Genomic DNA, 12,624 nt, shown 5'->3' with positions numbered 1-12,624 from the left:
TTTCTTTCCAATACTTCATAAAGGTATCTCCCTAATTTATTTATGAGGGCAAGTCTCCAGAACAAGGTAGCATTACTGACCTGGCTTACCAGTTCCTCTATACACATGAGTACATTCATAATTGATGAAACGGTCCATAGTGTTGTGGCTAGAATAAACTTAAGGTCAAACCTCTGGGAGAGCAAATCTTGCCATTATTCCTGATGAGAAATAAATACGTGCAGGAACTAGAAAGTGCAGAGCCTGAAAGGGAATAAAACCGAATGTGTGAGGGCATTTTGAACAATTCATTCCAAAGTGAAAGTGCTTTTTCTTAGGTTTTCTTCATTGCCTTGATCTTCCTAAAACTGTTGTTTGGGCAGGTTAATGACTGACCTTTGAGGGAACCACATACCAGTCTTTGTTCCCTAGCAGTCAGGATCTTGCAGAGGCTTGAAACCTTTGAGGGAAAGAATAGGATTAAACTGCTGTATGAAGTCCAGTGCAGGTGATGATCAATGGGAGCAGAGGAGCAAGTTTCTCAGGACTCTCTCCCTTCCCCCACCAGATGGAATTTATTTAGTTTACTGCAAAGGTACCTGATGGAGATGGCTGACTGTCAATGACTGGCCTCAGATTATTTCCTCTTAGCCGGCCACCAAAAGCATGCAGTGTTAACATCCCATTAAGACTTTAAAGGTTACAGGTTACTTAGATTTAAACATTGTACTGAGCAGTTAAAATCAGAGAAAGGAGACTTGAGCCTCACCCTAAAACTGCATTTACATAAACTCAGCTTCCTTGCCACCCTGCAGCTTCCGAAGCTTCAGCAAACTACGGAAAGATGAGTAGCATCCTGCAACATGAGCACACGCTGACTGACCTCAGACAAACCAGTTTTTGCAAGGTAAGTCCTTCCTACACGCTTCTCCTAACATCTAGCCGTACACCTGCAAATGATGCCATCGGTCCAAATTATGTCACACTGACTGCAAGGTCCCTTTGCATGCAGACTTTTGCAGGGGGTTAGCTTTCACCTTTCCCACAGACTGATTCTGCACTGTTTCAATTGATTTTAAAATCCATCCTCAAGGTTAAGGCTGAGAAACTGGTGGGATGCATGGGTCCCCTTGCTGTCCTTCTTCCTCCCCAGCCCCCAGGTCCACGACTGCGCTCTGTCCTTTAAGGGTGCATTGCCCAACTTGGCCCTGTTTTGAGATGCTGCTGCTTCCCACGGGCTTCTTTTCACTGCTGCTCTTGCTCCTTTGGGTGACTGAACCTTTGCCACCACAAGGTTCAGCTACAGGGTCTGCAAACTGATGGGTGACATTTCAGTGAGTTTGCACTGCCTTTGAAAGCCTCTCTAGGACTGCAAGTGGTTGCAATTATTTGTAAAGGTTTGGCCTTCACTTCCTTTTCTTCCCTGAGAGTGTATGTACCAAACCAATTTATTAGCAGGCAAGTTTAAATAAGCAGAACTACAACGAAAACCATTTTAAGTCCCACCTGGATGCAAATGGATACTCGGCAAATGCCAAGTGAAGCAAAACACCAAAGTGTGTAATTAATTTCAGATGCTCTAAGATTTTACTCATAGAGAAACCTACTTTCCCATGTCCTCAGCCTGGAAGAGCTCCCATGTATGCAGGCACCCAGGCCCGCAGCGAGAGGTGCTGTGCCATGAGATACAATGCAAAGGAGCTGCAGTTTCTGACTGATGGGCGGGCGGGGGGGGGGGGCATTTCATTTACTGTAACACCCCCACCCCCAGACCCCCGCATTCTGCAACAGTTTAATGTCTTGATGGGAAGAAATATACATTTAAACCTAAACCACAGCTCCCGCTGGGTAACAAAACAGCTATGCTGGCTTTTGCCAAGTGGCCTTTGCCCTGAGCCCACCAAAACTCATGTAAGGAGAGGCTCTATATAACCAACAAGAAGGACCGATTTGATTTTCCCATTCTGAGCCTAGGTCACTCAGCTGGGAAGGTAGCCCCTCGTGAAGAACTGCAGTGAGAAAGTAGTGAATTTCATGCGGGAAGCAAACTGTTCATGGCAAGTTCCGAGAAGCTGCTTTGCTGAAAGCGGCTGAATTAGAAATGTAGTCAGGTATTCTGCAGTGTGGGAATCTCCTTGCTGAAAGCAGTGGGAAACTTCGAGGCTGAATGCGGAAAGTTTGGGAGCGTTGGCAAGGAGTGCGAACCTTGCTGGAGCGCAGTGAAAAGCGCCCTCGTTCCTGCAGGAAGGAACTTTTCTGAGTGCCTCACAAAAGAACTCAGGCTGAACACAGAGGCATCTCCACTGGGACAATAGAGAGCTGGCGAGTCCCAAGCCAAACACCCGGCCCCCGTCCCGCGTGGGGGCCAAGAAGCGAGCGGCGGTGCCACCCCCGCCGGAGCGCCACCCGCAGCAGTGACAGCGCACCCGGAGGCGCACTCGTGACAGAGTCCCCACCCCCCACCCCCCTCCGCGCGTGGCGGTAGGACCCGCACAGCTCAGCGCGGGGCCTCTGCCAGATCCCTTCCTCCTTCCCCTCCCTCCCCGCCGGCCTCCCCCCGCCGCTCCCGCCTCTCCGCCCAGCTGATGCCTTGGCCTGGCCGGCCCAGACTGGCCGGCGCCGCGCGTGTGACATCACCCATTCACACTGTGGCCCGGCTGGCGCCGCCGGGGCGGTCGCCGTGGCAACGCGGACGCCAATCTCCGGGCAATGACTTCCAGCTGCCCGCCCGCCCGGCCGCGGGAGCGCGCCTGCGCGCATCCTCCCTCCTATACCCCCTACCCTCGCCACCGCGCCCTGGCAACGGCGGTTCCGCGGCTCTCCTCCCGTTTCTAAGCCAGTGGATGGGGTAAATCCCCGCTCGAACATGCTGTAGGGCAGTTGCGGTTGTGTGCTTGTCCTGGGGCGCTCGGGTGGGCGAAACGAGCTGCAAACGAGGCAGCTGCTGTTCACTAGGATGAAGGGTTTAAGAGTGGGTGGCCGTTGTACCTCGGGGAAGTCGTGGTAGTCTCGGGCAGGTTTTGAACCCAGAGTAAAGAGAGGGGAGGGTGGGGTTTTGGTGCAAAGCGCTTTGCTGTGAGGCAGGGATGGAGTGCTGGTCTGTAGCCGGTAGCTGGTTCTTGTAGGGTGGTGGTAAGGGTGTCCCCCAGGACGTCCCCCGAGAAATGGCAGGGCGGACCTGTCCAGCAAAAGCATCGAGGAATTTGGCCTGGCATGTTCCTGGTTGCCCGTCTGTAGCACCGGGTGGTTAAAGGCCTTGTGGCGTGCAGGTGGCGGCCATTGTGTTTAATAAATACCCGTGGACCTTTAAGTGCAAATGCTCTTATTCTCGGTTGTCTGTGGCCATGGGCGTTACATGAACAAACAATGCCTTTTGTTTCAGTCGCTCTGAAAATCTGTCAGCTGGTAGGTAGAACTGGTACCTCCTGATTCCTGTGTCTTGGGAGGCAAAAAAAACTTTGATACCTTTTTGACACAATCCCTGATTTTGCCGATCTGTACATTCTCTCTCCAGTTTGCTTTTTTTCGTGCCAGAGGAAATAGGTCCCTTTAATCTCTTCTGTATGGAATCTATTGTGACTTTGATCATTCTGGTGCTCTTCGCTGCACCTCTGTAGTTGTGTGATACCCTCTTGGAGATGGCAGCAGAAGGATTGCATGGAAACAGTGTAGGAGACTGCTGTGTGCTGAGTACTTTTGAAGATTTTTTTGCTTTTTCTGCCTAAGCATGAACCACTTTTGTCCCAGTAGTGTGGTCAAGTACATGAAAGTCTACACTGGAGCTTTTTGAGAGCTTGAAAGCTGTAGGCATTCTAAATTCATCTGAGGAACTCAAAATATTTGATGTCTCTGTGAAAAACGTAGGGCTAATGCCAGACTTTGTGAACATCCCTTTGTATTGATTAAATAGGTTTGTTGCTATATTTAGTAACCTTTGTAGTCTGAGCTGACTGAAGCACCATGAGACAAACAAAATGATCCTACACTGTAATGATGCAGTGGCCTTTTGGCACTTTAAGGAAGCCTATAAGAAAGATGGAGGACAGGACAGTCTTTTTAGCAGGAACTGTTGTAGATGGACAAGGAGTGATGGTTTTACACTAAAAGAGGGGAGATTTAGACTATATATGGAGGATTTTTTTTATGGTGAGGGTGATTAAGGCACTGTAATGGGCTGCCCAGAAAGGTAGAAGCCCCTTCTAGTTCTGGGCCCCTCAATTCAAGAAAGATGTTGAGGTGCTGGAACGTGTCCAGAGAAGGGCAACAAAGCTGGTGAAGGGCCTGGAACACAAACCTATGAGGAGAGGCTGAGGGAGCTGAGGTTGTTTAGCCTGGAGAAGAGGAGGCTCAGGGGTGATCTTATTACTGTCTACAACTACCTGAAGGGAGGCTGTAGCCAGGTGGGGGGTGGCCTCTTCTCCCAGGCAACCAGCAATAGAACAAGGGGACACAGTCTCAAGTTGTGCTGGGGTAGGTATAGGCTGGATGTTAGCAGGAAGTTCTTCACAGAGAGTGTGATTTGCCATTGGAATCAATAAAGATAATAATCAATAAAGATGATAATAATAAAGGGAGATTTCTTTAGCAATAGATATATGAAGCTGATGCTGTGCTCGTTCTTCACAGAGAGAGTGATTTGCCATTGGCATGGGCTGCCCAGGGAGGTGGTAGAGGCACTGTCCCTGGAGGTGTTCAAGAAAAGACTGGATGGGGCACTTAGTGCCATGGTCTAGTTGACTGGCTAGGGCTGGGTGCTAGGTTGGACTGGATGATCTTGGAGGTCTCTTCCAATCTGGTTGATTCTATGATTCTGTGGTAGCATTCAAGGTTAGTTTAAACAGGGGCTCTGTGTAATCCTATTTAGTTGAAGATGTCCCAGCTCACTGCAGGGCGAGTGGACTAGATGACCACTAAGGGTTTCTTGCAGCACGAAGTGTTGTTTGATTTTATGATCCTGTGATCTTGTGACTTTTGAAGTCAATTGTGGGATTAATTTATTTTATTTCAGCATGCATGATTCAGAAACTTCTCATACTTAGTGTTAATATTACTGCAGTTTGGCCCCATGTGACTTCCCAAAGGGACACTGAGTCAACCACGGGATCAGAAAGGAGAGAGCTTCCTGCTTTTCTGTGCAGCCCTCTGGCAGGTAGCTCCTTTTGAGAATCAATCGTTACTACCTGTTGCCTTGCAGTTTGTCGACTCACCATTCCTACATGAAACCAATCTGTAAATATTAGCCTGTGTGCTTTGTAGTGGTATTAAACAAAGTGATGAGAATCCTACTTAAGAAAAAAATTGATAGCTTTCCATATGGTTCTAAAAAGCTTAACAGGGATACTAGTTAACCCAGGGTGGGAACAGCACAGTTCTGATTCGGTTTATCTGTAAAAATGAAGGCTTGGTGAAACATTAATTTTCCAAAATTACAGCATGCTTTAATGTGATTGTAATTGCCCCTTTGTGCTTTTAGTTTATTAACATTGTTCTAACAAATTATAACTCATTGCAACCAAATGCTTCGGATATGAAAGAATCAAGCTGGTGTAGCTGGCATCTTGATAAAAAGATGCTTTCTGTGTAATGCAGTCACTGTGCAGCTATCCTTATTCTCATTTTCTTGGAGTGAGTTATGCTGATTTTGTTTTTGTTTTTTTTTAATTGATGTTGTGATGCTTTTATGTCTTAGGTTTTTGCATTTCACTCTTACCTTTCTATGATGCATTTTCTTAGGAAGCTGCACCTAGTTTCAACACAACTGCAGAGGTGAATCTTGTACAAAGAAGACACGGAAAACTGGTGTAAATGATGCTGGGTAGAGCCCTGTGAAAAACTGATGTGAGTAAGAGTATGTTGCCGTGATGTCCCCTTAGTTCATTAGGAGCCAGGGTGAGTCAGGAACACCTAGTGCTGAATGTAAGCCTGAATGCAGTCCAGCTGCTTTCTTACCCTATAGAACTAAAGCATTAAGTCTTGCCAAACAAGATCTGGGCCTGTTTGGGTGTGCCTGTGCTGTGTTCCCATTGCTGGGAGTGGAACCCAGCATAGCCAGTGTCCACACAGAGGCCTGACCCTGCATTAGCATGGCTGGTGCTGAGCTGGAGGTACTGACTCAGCTGTTTGGAACCTGTATGTTGTCCTCCACTGTGTACAGAGTTGAGCACAGTTACAGTCCTGGATCAATGCTGGATTTGTGCTGTGCCCAACCGGAGACTCAGAGTTCATTCTGGGGTTAATAGCGCAAGCTCCATCCCAGAGCCTTTCAAGTCCATATGGACTTTGCTGCCTGCCTCTCCTGAGAGTATAGCATAAGGATAACAGGGCAAGCTCTGCAAGATGCATTCATTTTCCATGCTGCATGAGTGTACTGGTATGCTTGTGGATCTGCAGTGGTCTGGGATGTAGCCTGAGCTAATGAGCTCAATCAGACCTGAATTTGCTCTGCATGGAGCTTACTCTGGTGTCTCTGTTGCTTCAGCATTCTTGGTCTGCAACTCATCACCTGTGGTGTATCTGCAGATTGACTTTATCTGATGTTGTATGTGTAGATGCATAAGCTAAAATGTGATTAGGCAGAAAATATCACTGAAAGCATTAAGAGGAAGGTTTATATGGAGAGACTCAATAGCACAAGGGGGTTGTATTTAAGAGTAGATCCATACCCCAGCACTTCCCTGGTAGCTTTTCTTATGGGAAAGGGAGCAGATCCATGGGAACGTGAGATTTACTAGAGGAAAAAAAATGACTATAGTACTAAACTTTTAACTCTGTTTCTGATATTTGTGTTCTTTTCCATTGCATGCTATACTTCAGATCTAACAAAGTGTTTAAATTATGGTCTTTAGAGCTTTACTGGATCAGGGCCACTGTCAGTACTTCCAAAAAGTAAATCCTTAAACATTCTCTGAAATCTTTGGCTAGAGATTGTCTAACATTAGTTCTTACCCATAAGGATCTTCTCTAGACCCTCCCATAGGAACCGAAATAGCAAATGTCATGTATGCTGCCTTGGCAGTCAGTTTTGAACTTGGAAAACTTCTTTTGGTGAAGAGGTGTTGGCCAACATGAGACATGTTCAAAGCTTTTTATGCTTTTCTCATCCATTTGAAATCGAAGCAATTCCCACTTTCCAAAACAGCACTAGCTGTGTATTGTGATGATGATAGTGACTTGACAAAGAAATCTGGGGAACATAGTCTTCAGTTGCCTCTATAGAATGTGCTTTGTCCAAGAAGGAAGCAATCCCTTGGTGTAAAAATAAATCATTATATTGAAAGCTTTTCATGTGCTAGAAGCTGTTTATTGATTTGCAAATAGTCTTCAATATGCTTTCTTTGTCAGTACTACAAAATGCTTACCTGACAGTGACAGCTAAGTTAGCCTCAGACATTTCTTTTCATCTTTAGGGCGTCATGGCTCTTGCTCCTGATAACTGGAATGTATACAAACTTGCTGTCTTGCTCTGAACCAGTTTTTCTTGTCATTTTTGCATAGAGGCCAAGGGATGCTGGGTGCCAGCAAGTCAAAAGTTACTCTTGTTTGTGGTTTTTTTTTTGTGGGATTGGATTATCACAAGCCCTCTCTGTCTGTTCAAGAAATTGGAGGGCTAAAGGATGTCTTTTCAGGTAGCCTATGCTATAAGGTCCATTGGAGTGTTCTCTGAGAAAACATACCTCTCTCCCAAGGTAAATGAGTTCAAGACTTGATGGCTTCCCAGTGGCAGGACTACTGACAAACCAAGTAAGCCTCATCCCCAGCTACATCTCTGGGGCTATTTCATTCTCTGCCTGAGACCTGTGATTCCTGTAGGAGTAGCAAGGAAAATGCCTTTTTTTGGTGGAAGACACTAGTTTTGAGGCCCTTAGGTATTTGCTTCAGGATGCAGAGGAAATCTTGCTTGTCAGATGTGTAGTTTTAGAGGGTTGACCACAGTGCAACAAACATAAAACTTGTGTCTGGCTCCCTGGAGTCTGCGAATGCTGTTTTGTGAGGTGGCTTTGGAGAGAAGGTAGTGCTGGAGAGAATCTATGAAATGGACAGGATCTGAGATCTTTTCTTTATTGTTGATTGTGAGTAAGGAGATGGAAGGAGGCCCAGAGCTGAGAGTTGTATCCCAGGCTTTAAACTAGGTTAAGAACTAAAAAAACCCCACATTTTTAGTACATGTTATTGCATCTCTAGGGTTGCTCAACAAGTGGGCTTGGTCATGAGAGGATTCATATTAGCTTCTTAAACAGTAGTAACCTCACTTTGTGAGGTGTGCATTAAATATGGCTCCATAAAATATCCAACCCCCCAAAATTTTATTACTAATAATGTAATTATATCTATGAAAAAATGACATTATTAAATGATGTGCTTTTTCTTGGGATGAGCAGCAACAGGGAGCTGAGGATTCTAACCTCAACATTCCATTCTGTATATTTTGTTTAGTCCATCTGAATAAAGCTGGTATGTCAATGTCAGTGGGTTGAGATGACACATCATGGCTTTGAAGTTTCCTTTTCCAGTCTTACCTGTAGGGCTCTTACAGGTCTCCTTTTCTCCAGGTTATGAACACCACTGCAGATGCAGTTTATGTATAGTGAGAGCCAGATCTGTGGCTCTTGAATCATGGAAACTGGCTGCTGATGTTAATGGGGCTATTCCCCTAGCAGATGTATTCCTTATGGTGATGGATGCCTGTCTAGGACTGCCCACAACTGGAAGTTCCTGTCTTGGTGGCCAAGATAGAGGACAGTGACAATATGAAGGTACTCACAAACACTGAAAAGAGAGAAGACATCTGTAACCTGGCCAAAGAGTCAATCCCAGAGGAAGGATGACACCATGCAGTTTAATACATTCTGAGTTTAAAACTCAGTCCTGCAAGATCAGTTTCCTCTTCCTCTGGTCTGTCAGGACATTTGGTACCTTCTAACTGGCTTGCAGCACAAGTCAGTAAAACCTAGTCGTGTTGTACGTGAAGCAGAGCCAAAAGCCAGGCAAGCTGCACACACACACACACACACCTCCCTCCTGACACCTGTCTGATGCCACCCAACCGTTCCTCTGGGCACAGACTCTGAACACTGATCCTCCTGACAGGTTTCCAAACCTTTGTTTCACCTGAGAGAAAACTACTGAGCAGTTGGTGGATAGATAGGAACTCCATGCAACATTGGGGCAGAGGCTAACTTGGTTGCCCTGAGAGATATCCTGCAGGAAAGTAGCAATGAAAATAAGCATTCAGTAACTACTTAGTTGATTTGGGTAAATACAGGATTGATTTCTTCTTGGTTGAAGAGGAATGGGAACCTAGGACCTCATCTTTTCAGTTACTTAAAGTGATGAAATCACTTTGTGGTGATGAAGTGCATGCCTCAGCACCAGACTTGGTAAAGTTAGAGAGAATGGTTGGACTTGATATTTAAGGTGTCTTTTTCCCAGGAAGAGTGCTCAAGCATTGGAATGGGCTGCCCAGGGATGTGGCTGAGTCACCAACCCTGGATGTGTTTAAAAGTTGTTTGGATGTGGTGCTTGGGAACAGGGCTTAGGACAAACCTTGTAGAGTAGGGATATCAGTTGGACTTGGTGATCCTGAGTATCTTTTCCAACCTGAATGTTTCTGTGATTTCTGTGATTCTATGGGGAAATGTGGCCTCTGCAGCATGGTGCAGCTAGTAACTATGGCCCTGTCTTGAGAGAGGTAGCTGCAAGTCCTTCAATGCTGAGCTCATTAGAAATATTGTTATTTGAGACAGGAAGTGAAGCAGATATTTTTTTCACAGGTTTTATTCAGTAGGTTTTTGTTTGTCTCTGCTTTAATACGTGTTTCTATTCTCCAGGGTGCAAGTGATCTTTTTTTCTTTAAGCCCTCAGGTATCTAATTGCATGTATACAGACTTTTTGTTGTTGTTTGGCTAACCCATGTTGCATTATTTTTTACTGGGAACGACCATATCCAGTGAAGATTTAAAATACCAACATAAAAACTATGTAGTTGGTTACCTTCATTATGTTTTTTTCAATTATATTTTGTGGAAGAGACCTCCAAGGTCATCCAGTCCAACCTAGCACCCAGCCCTGTCCAGTCAACTAGACCATGGCACTAAGTGCCTCATCCAGTCTTTTCTTGAACACCTGATCAGGCAAACTCTACTGTATTGATGAGCTTTAAATAAAAGAAGAATTCATTATGGTTGGCAACAATGATTTTTCAGGGGAAAAAATCATAGTGTTGCTGCTAAGATTATTAACTGCTTTGAGGTTTTGTCAGTGTGGATAACAAAAAAACCCTTTTGTCATTTGTCATACTAGCCAATGCTAAAGTACCTTCTTTCCACAAACTAAAGAAGATAACCCCAAATCTTGTGAAGCCCTCCATACCTCTTTATTATGTTCTGTGAGGATAGAATGTTTTTCTTTAAACCTTTGCATGTAAGACTGTAAATTCAGGAGAAGGATTTGTATACTAAGTACCAGATTTAAATGCTTAGAACTGCACATAATACTTTCAGTAATGCGTAGATGACAGGCTGCAAGATTCTTGCTTGCTTTACTTGGTGCAGGTTTCAGTTGTCTCAGTGCTCTAATCAGTAACATCAATATGGGAGATACCTACCAGCCTGAAACCCACTGTGTTTTTTCATTGGCAGAATGATGACAGTGGTTTTGGTGGTTATAAATCTGCTGTCTGCATGTCTATATGTGATGCTGTTGCTCCTGATTTTTATATACATGTATTACTGATTTTTTAGACTCTGGGTTGGTTTGTGTCACTCCAGGGGATTGCTTTATATATGTATATACACATTATGTGCACACACACACTTGTAGAAGGGAAGCAGTCAGGTACTCAGCAGTTATGAGGATGGAGACTAAAATGAGTCAGACTGGAATCTGACTGTTTCTTACATTAACTTGTCAAAACATTGGATTGTAATACAAAGCTTGCAGGAATGCTTCCTACACATATTAGAAAGTGCTTTTCCTTTTGTTAATTTCCAAAGAAGTGGAAGAAAAAAGGAGGAAAAAAAAAAGATGGACACAGTCATCTTAATATTTTTTTCTTTAGATCAGAAAATGGAATATTTTGTTCAAACATTTTAATAGAACAATTATTCTTTTTTTTTTTAAGTTCACATTTTCAAGTGAATTAACTACTTGTGACAGCTGCTTTTTTACTGCTCTTGGAGAGTGAAGTATTTTCTCATCAAATCATATAACAGTTTCAGTCAAAGAGTTCTTTCTCTGTTGTCTTTAGGCATTGCAGCTTTCTTTTGGAGTGACCATTCCTGAAAGCAGAAGGACAGCAGTGATTGCAGAACATTCTCTCTCTGTTTTTTTCTCTCCTAAGGTCAGTTGTTGTCTGCTAGGATATTTGATGCTTGTTTGCTTTGAACTAAGATGAGATTACTGACTCGCTTCTTGCCCTTGAAGAGCATGAAGGTAAGAACTTTTGACCTGGATTAGATCTTGAAGCAATGATCTTGAAGTGGAGGACTGATATTGCAATGCAGGTCTGCTGGTTGTTTTTGCTGCAATTGGAGTCTAAAACAATAAATAAACACTATTCTCCAGTTCTCTGCCTCCTGTGCTTGTCATTAACAGTGTACAAAGGGTTAGTGCAATCGTGTTTGATAACAGGAATAGAAAAAGAAAGAAATAGCTACACACTCATTAGAAACAAAATCAATTATTACTTTTAAAAACTACCTGCTTTCAATTAAGCAGGAAATTATCTAACCGGTTGCTTAATTTGCTCTGGCTGGCAGTCTCTCAACTGCTTTATGCTGAGTGGAGCATGAAATTAAATATGTAACAACTATCCTAATGGTTATGTTTTTAGAAAACCAGCATTGGAAATGGTATTTTGCATAGTATCAAAAGCAATGACATAAAAATAGAATACTGCTGCTGCAATGCATTTGATATTTAAAATAAATGAATTGCCCTTCCCTCCCCCTTCCCCTTCCCCCCCTTTTTTATTCCCTTATTCTGATCAATAAGAAAACAATTTTTGGTTTCACTGATACAGATCTATACTTAGAAACTGGGTTATTTGTTTAGGTGGTTGTTTCCCTCCCCTCTACTCCCCACTGCTTTCAGATTGTGTATAATGGGTGAAAGTGTTGGTGTTTGTTTCTCGCTGATTTAAGTGTTAAGCTCCACCCCATGAGCATCTATTCTGAGTGCATTGTGCCTTTTTGATACAATTATTACAGGAATCTTCAAGAGAATTTCAAGTTTTCTATTTGATGGTATTTGCTGGATATCTCCCAGAGTACATTTTCTGCAGCCCAGCTGTAACTCGTGCTTTTCTTACTGTTTAAAAGGTATCTTCAGAATTATATGGGGCAGGTCATCATCTGATTTTCAGAGTTCAGTGCTGGCTCACATACATGTCTTTAAAAAAGTGTGCTTCTGATTGTGCATTAGAAGAGAGGTCAAGCTGATGGTGCAGGGTTAGGTTCATAAAAGCGCTTGAATCATCCAGTTCTTTGTGTGCACTGATGTCAATCCACCAGCACTTTCCCCTGTCTCAGAAATGCACAAGCATTTACAATAGCAGAATGAGCCACAGATCTGCACTATGTGACTTGGTCTATGCTGCCATAGAGGGAAACAGTATTTCGAGCTCAGTGTAATGGCTTTGCTTAACGT

At 43.9% G+C, this 12,624-nt stretch overlaps 1 long non-coding RNA gene across 2 annotated transcripts; it reads left to right on the top strand.

Annotated features, from left to right (window-relative positions):
• The first annotated feature begins 2,629 nt into the window (after positions 1 to 2,629).
• LOC135184707 (uncharacterized) lies at positions 2,630 to 11,543 on the top strand. 2 transcript variants are annotated; one of them, XR_010306133.1, is made up of 4 exons: positions 2,630 to 2,827; positions 5,036 to 5,128; positions 5,713 to 5,817; positions 11,225 to 11,543. It is a non-coding gene; the product is annotated as an uncharacterized LOC135184707 (long non-coding RNA). The 2 variants fall into 2 exon arrangements; XR_010306132.1 differs by having other exon boundaries at positions 2,630 to 2,850.
• The last annotated feature ends 1,081 nt before the right edge of the window (positions 11,544 to 12,624 follow it).

The sequence above is a fragment of the Pogoniulus pusillus genome, chromosome 21 (assembly GCF_015220805.1).
Source record: "Pogoniulus pusillus isolate bPogPus1 chromosome 21, bPogPus1.pri, whole genome shotgun sequence".
NCBI lineage: Eukaryota > Metazoa > Chordata > Aves > Piciformes > Lybiidae > Pogoniulus > Pogoniulus pusillus.
The sequence above is the reverse complement of the archived record's forward strand: the minus strand, read 5'-3'. Positions and strand labels throughout refer to the sequence as shown.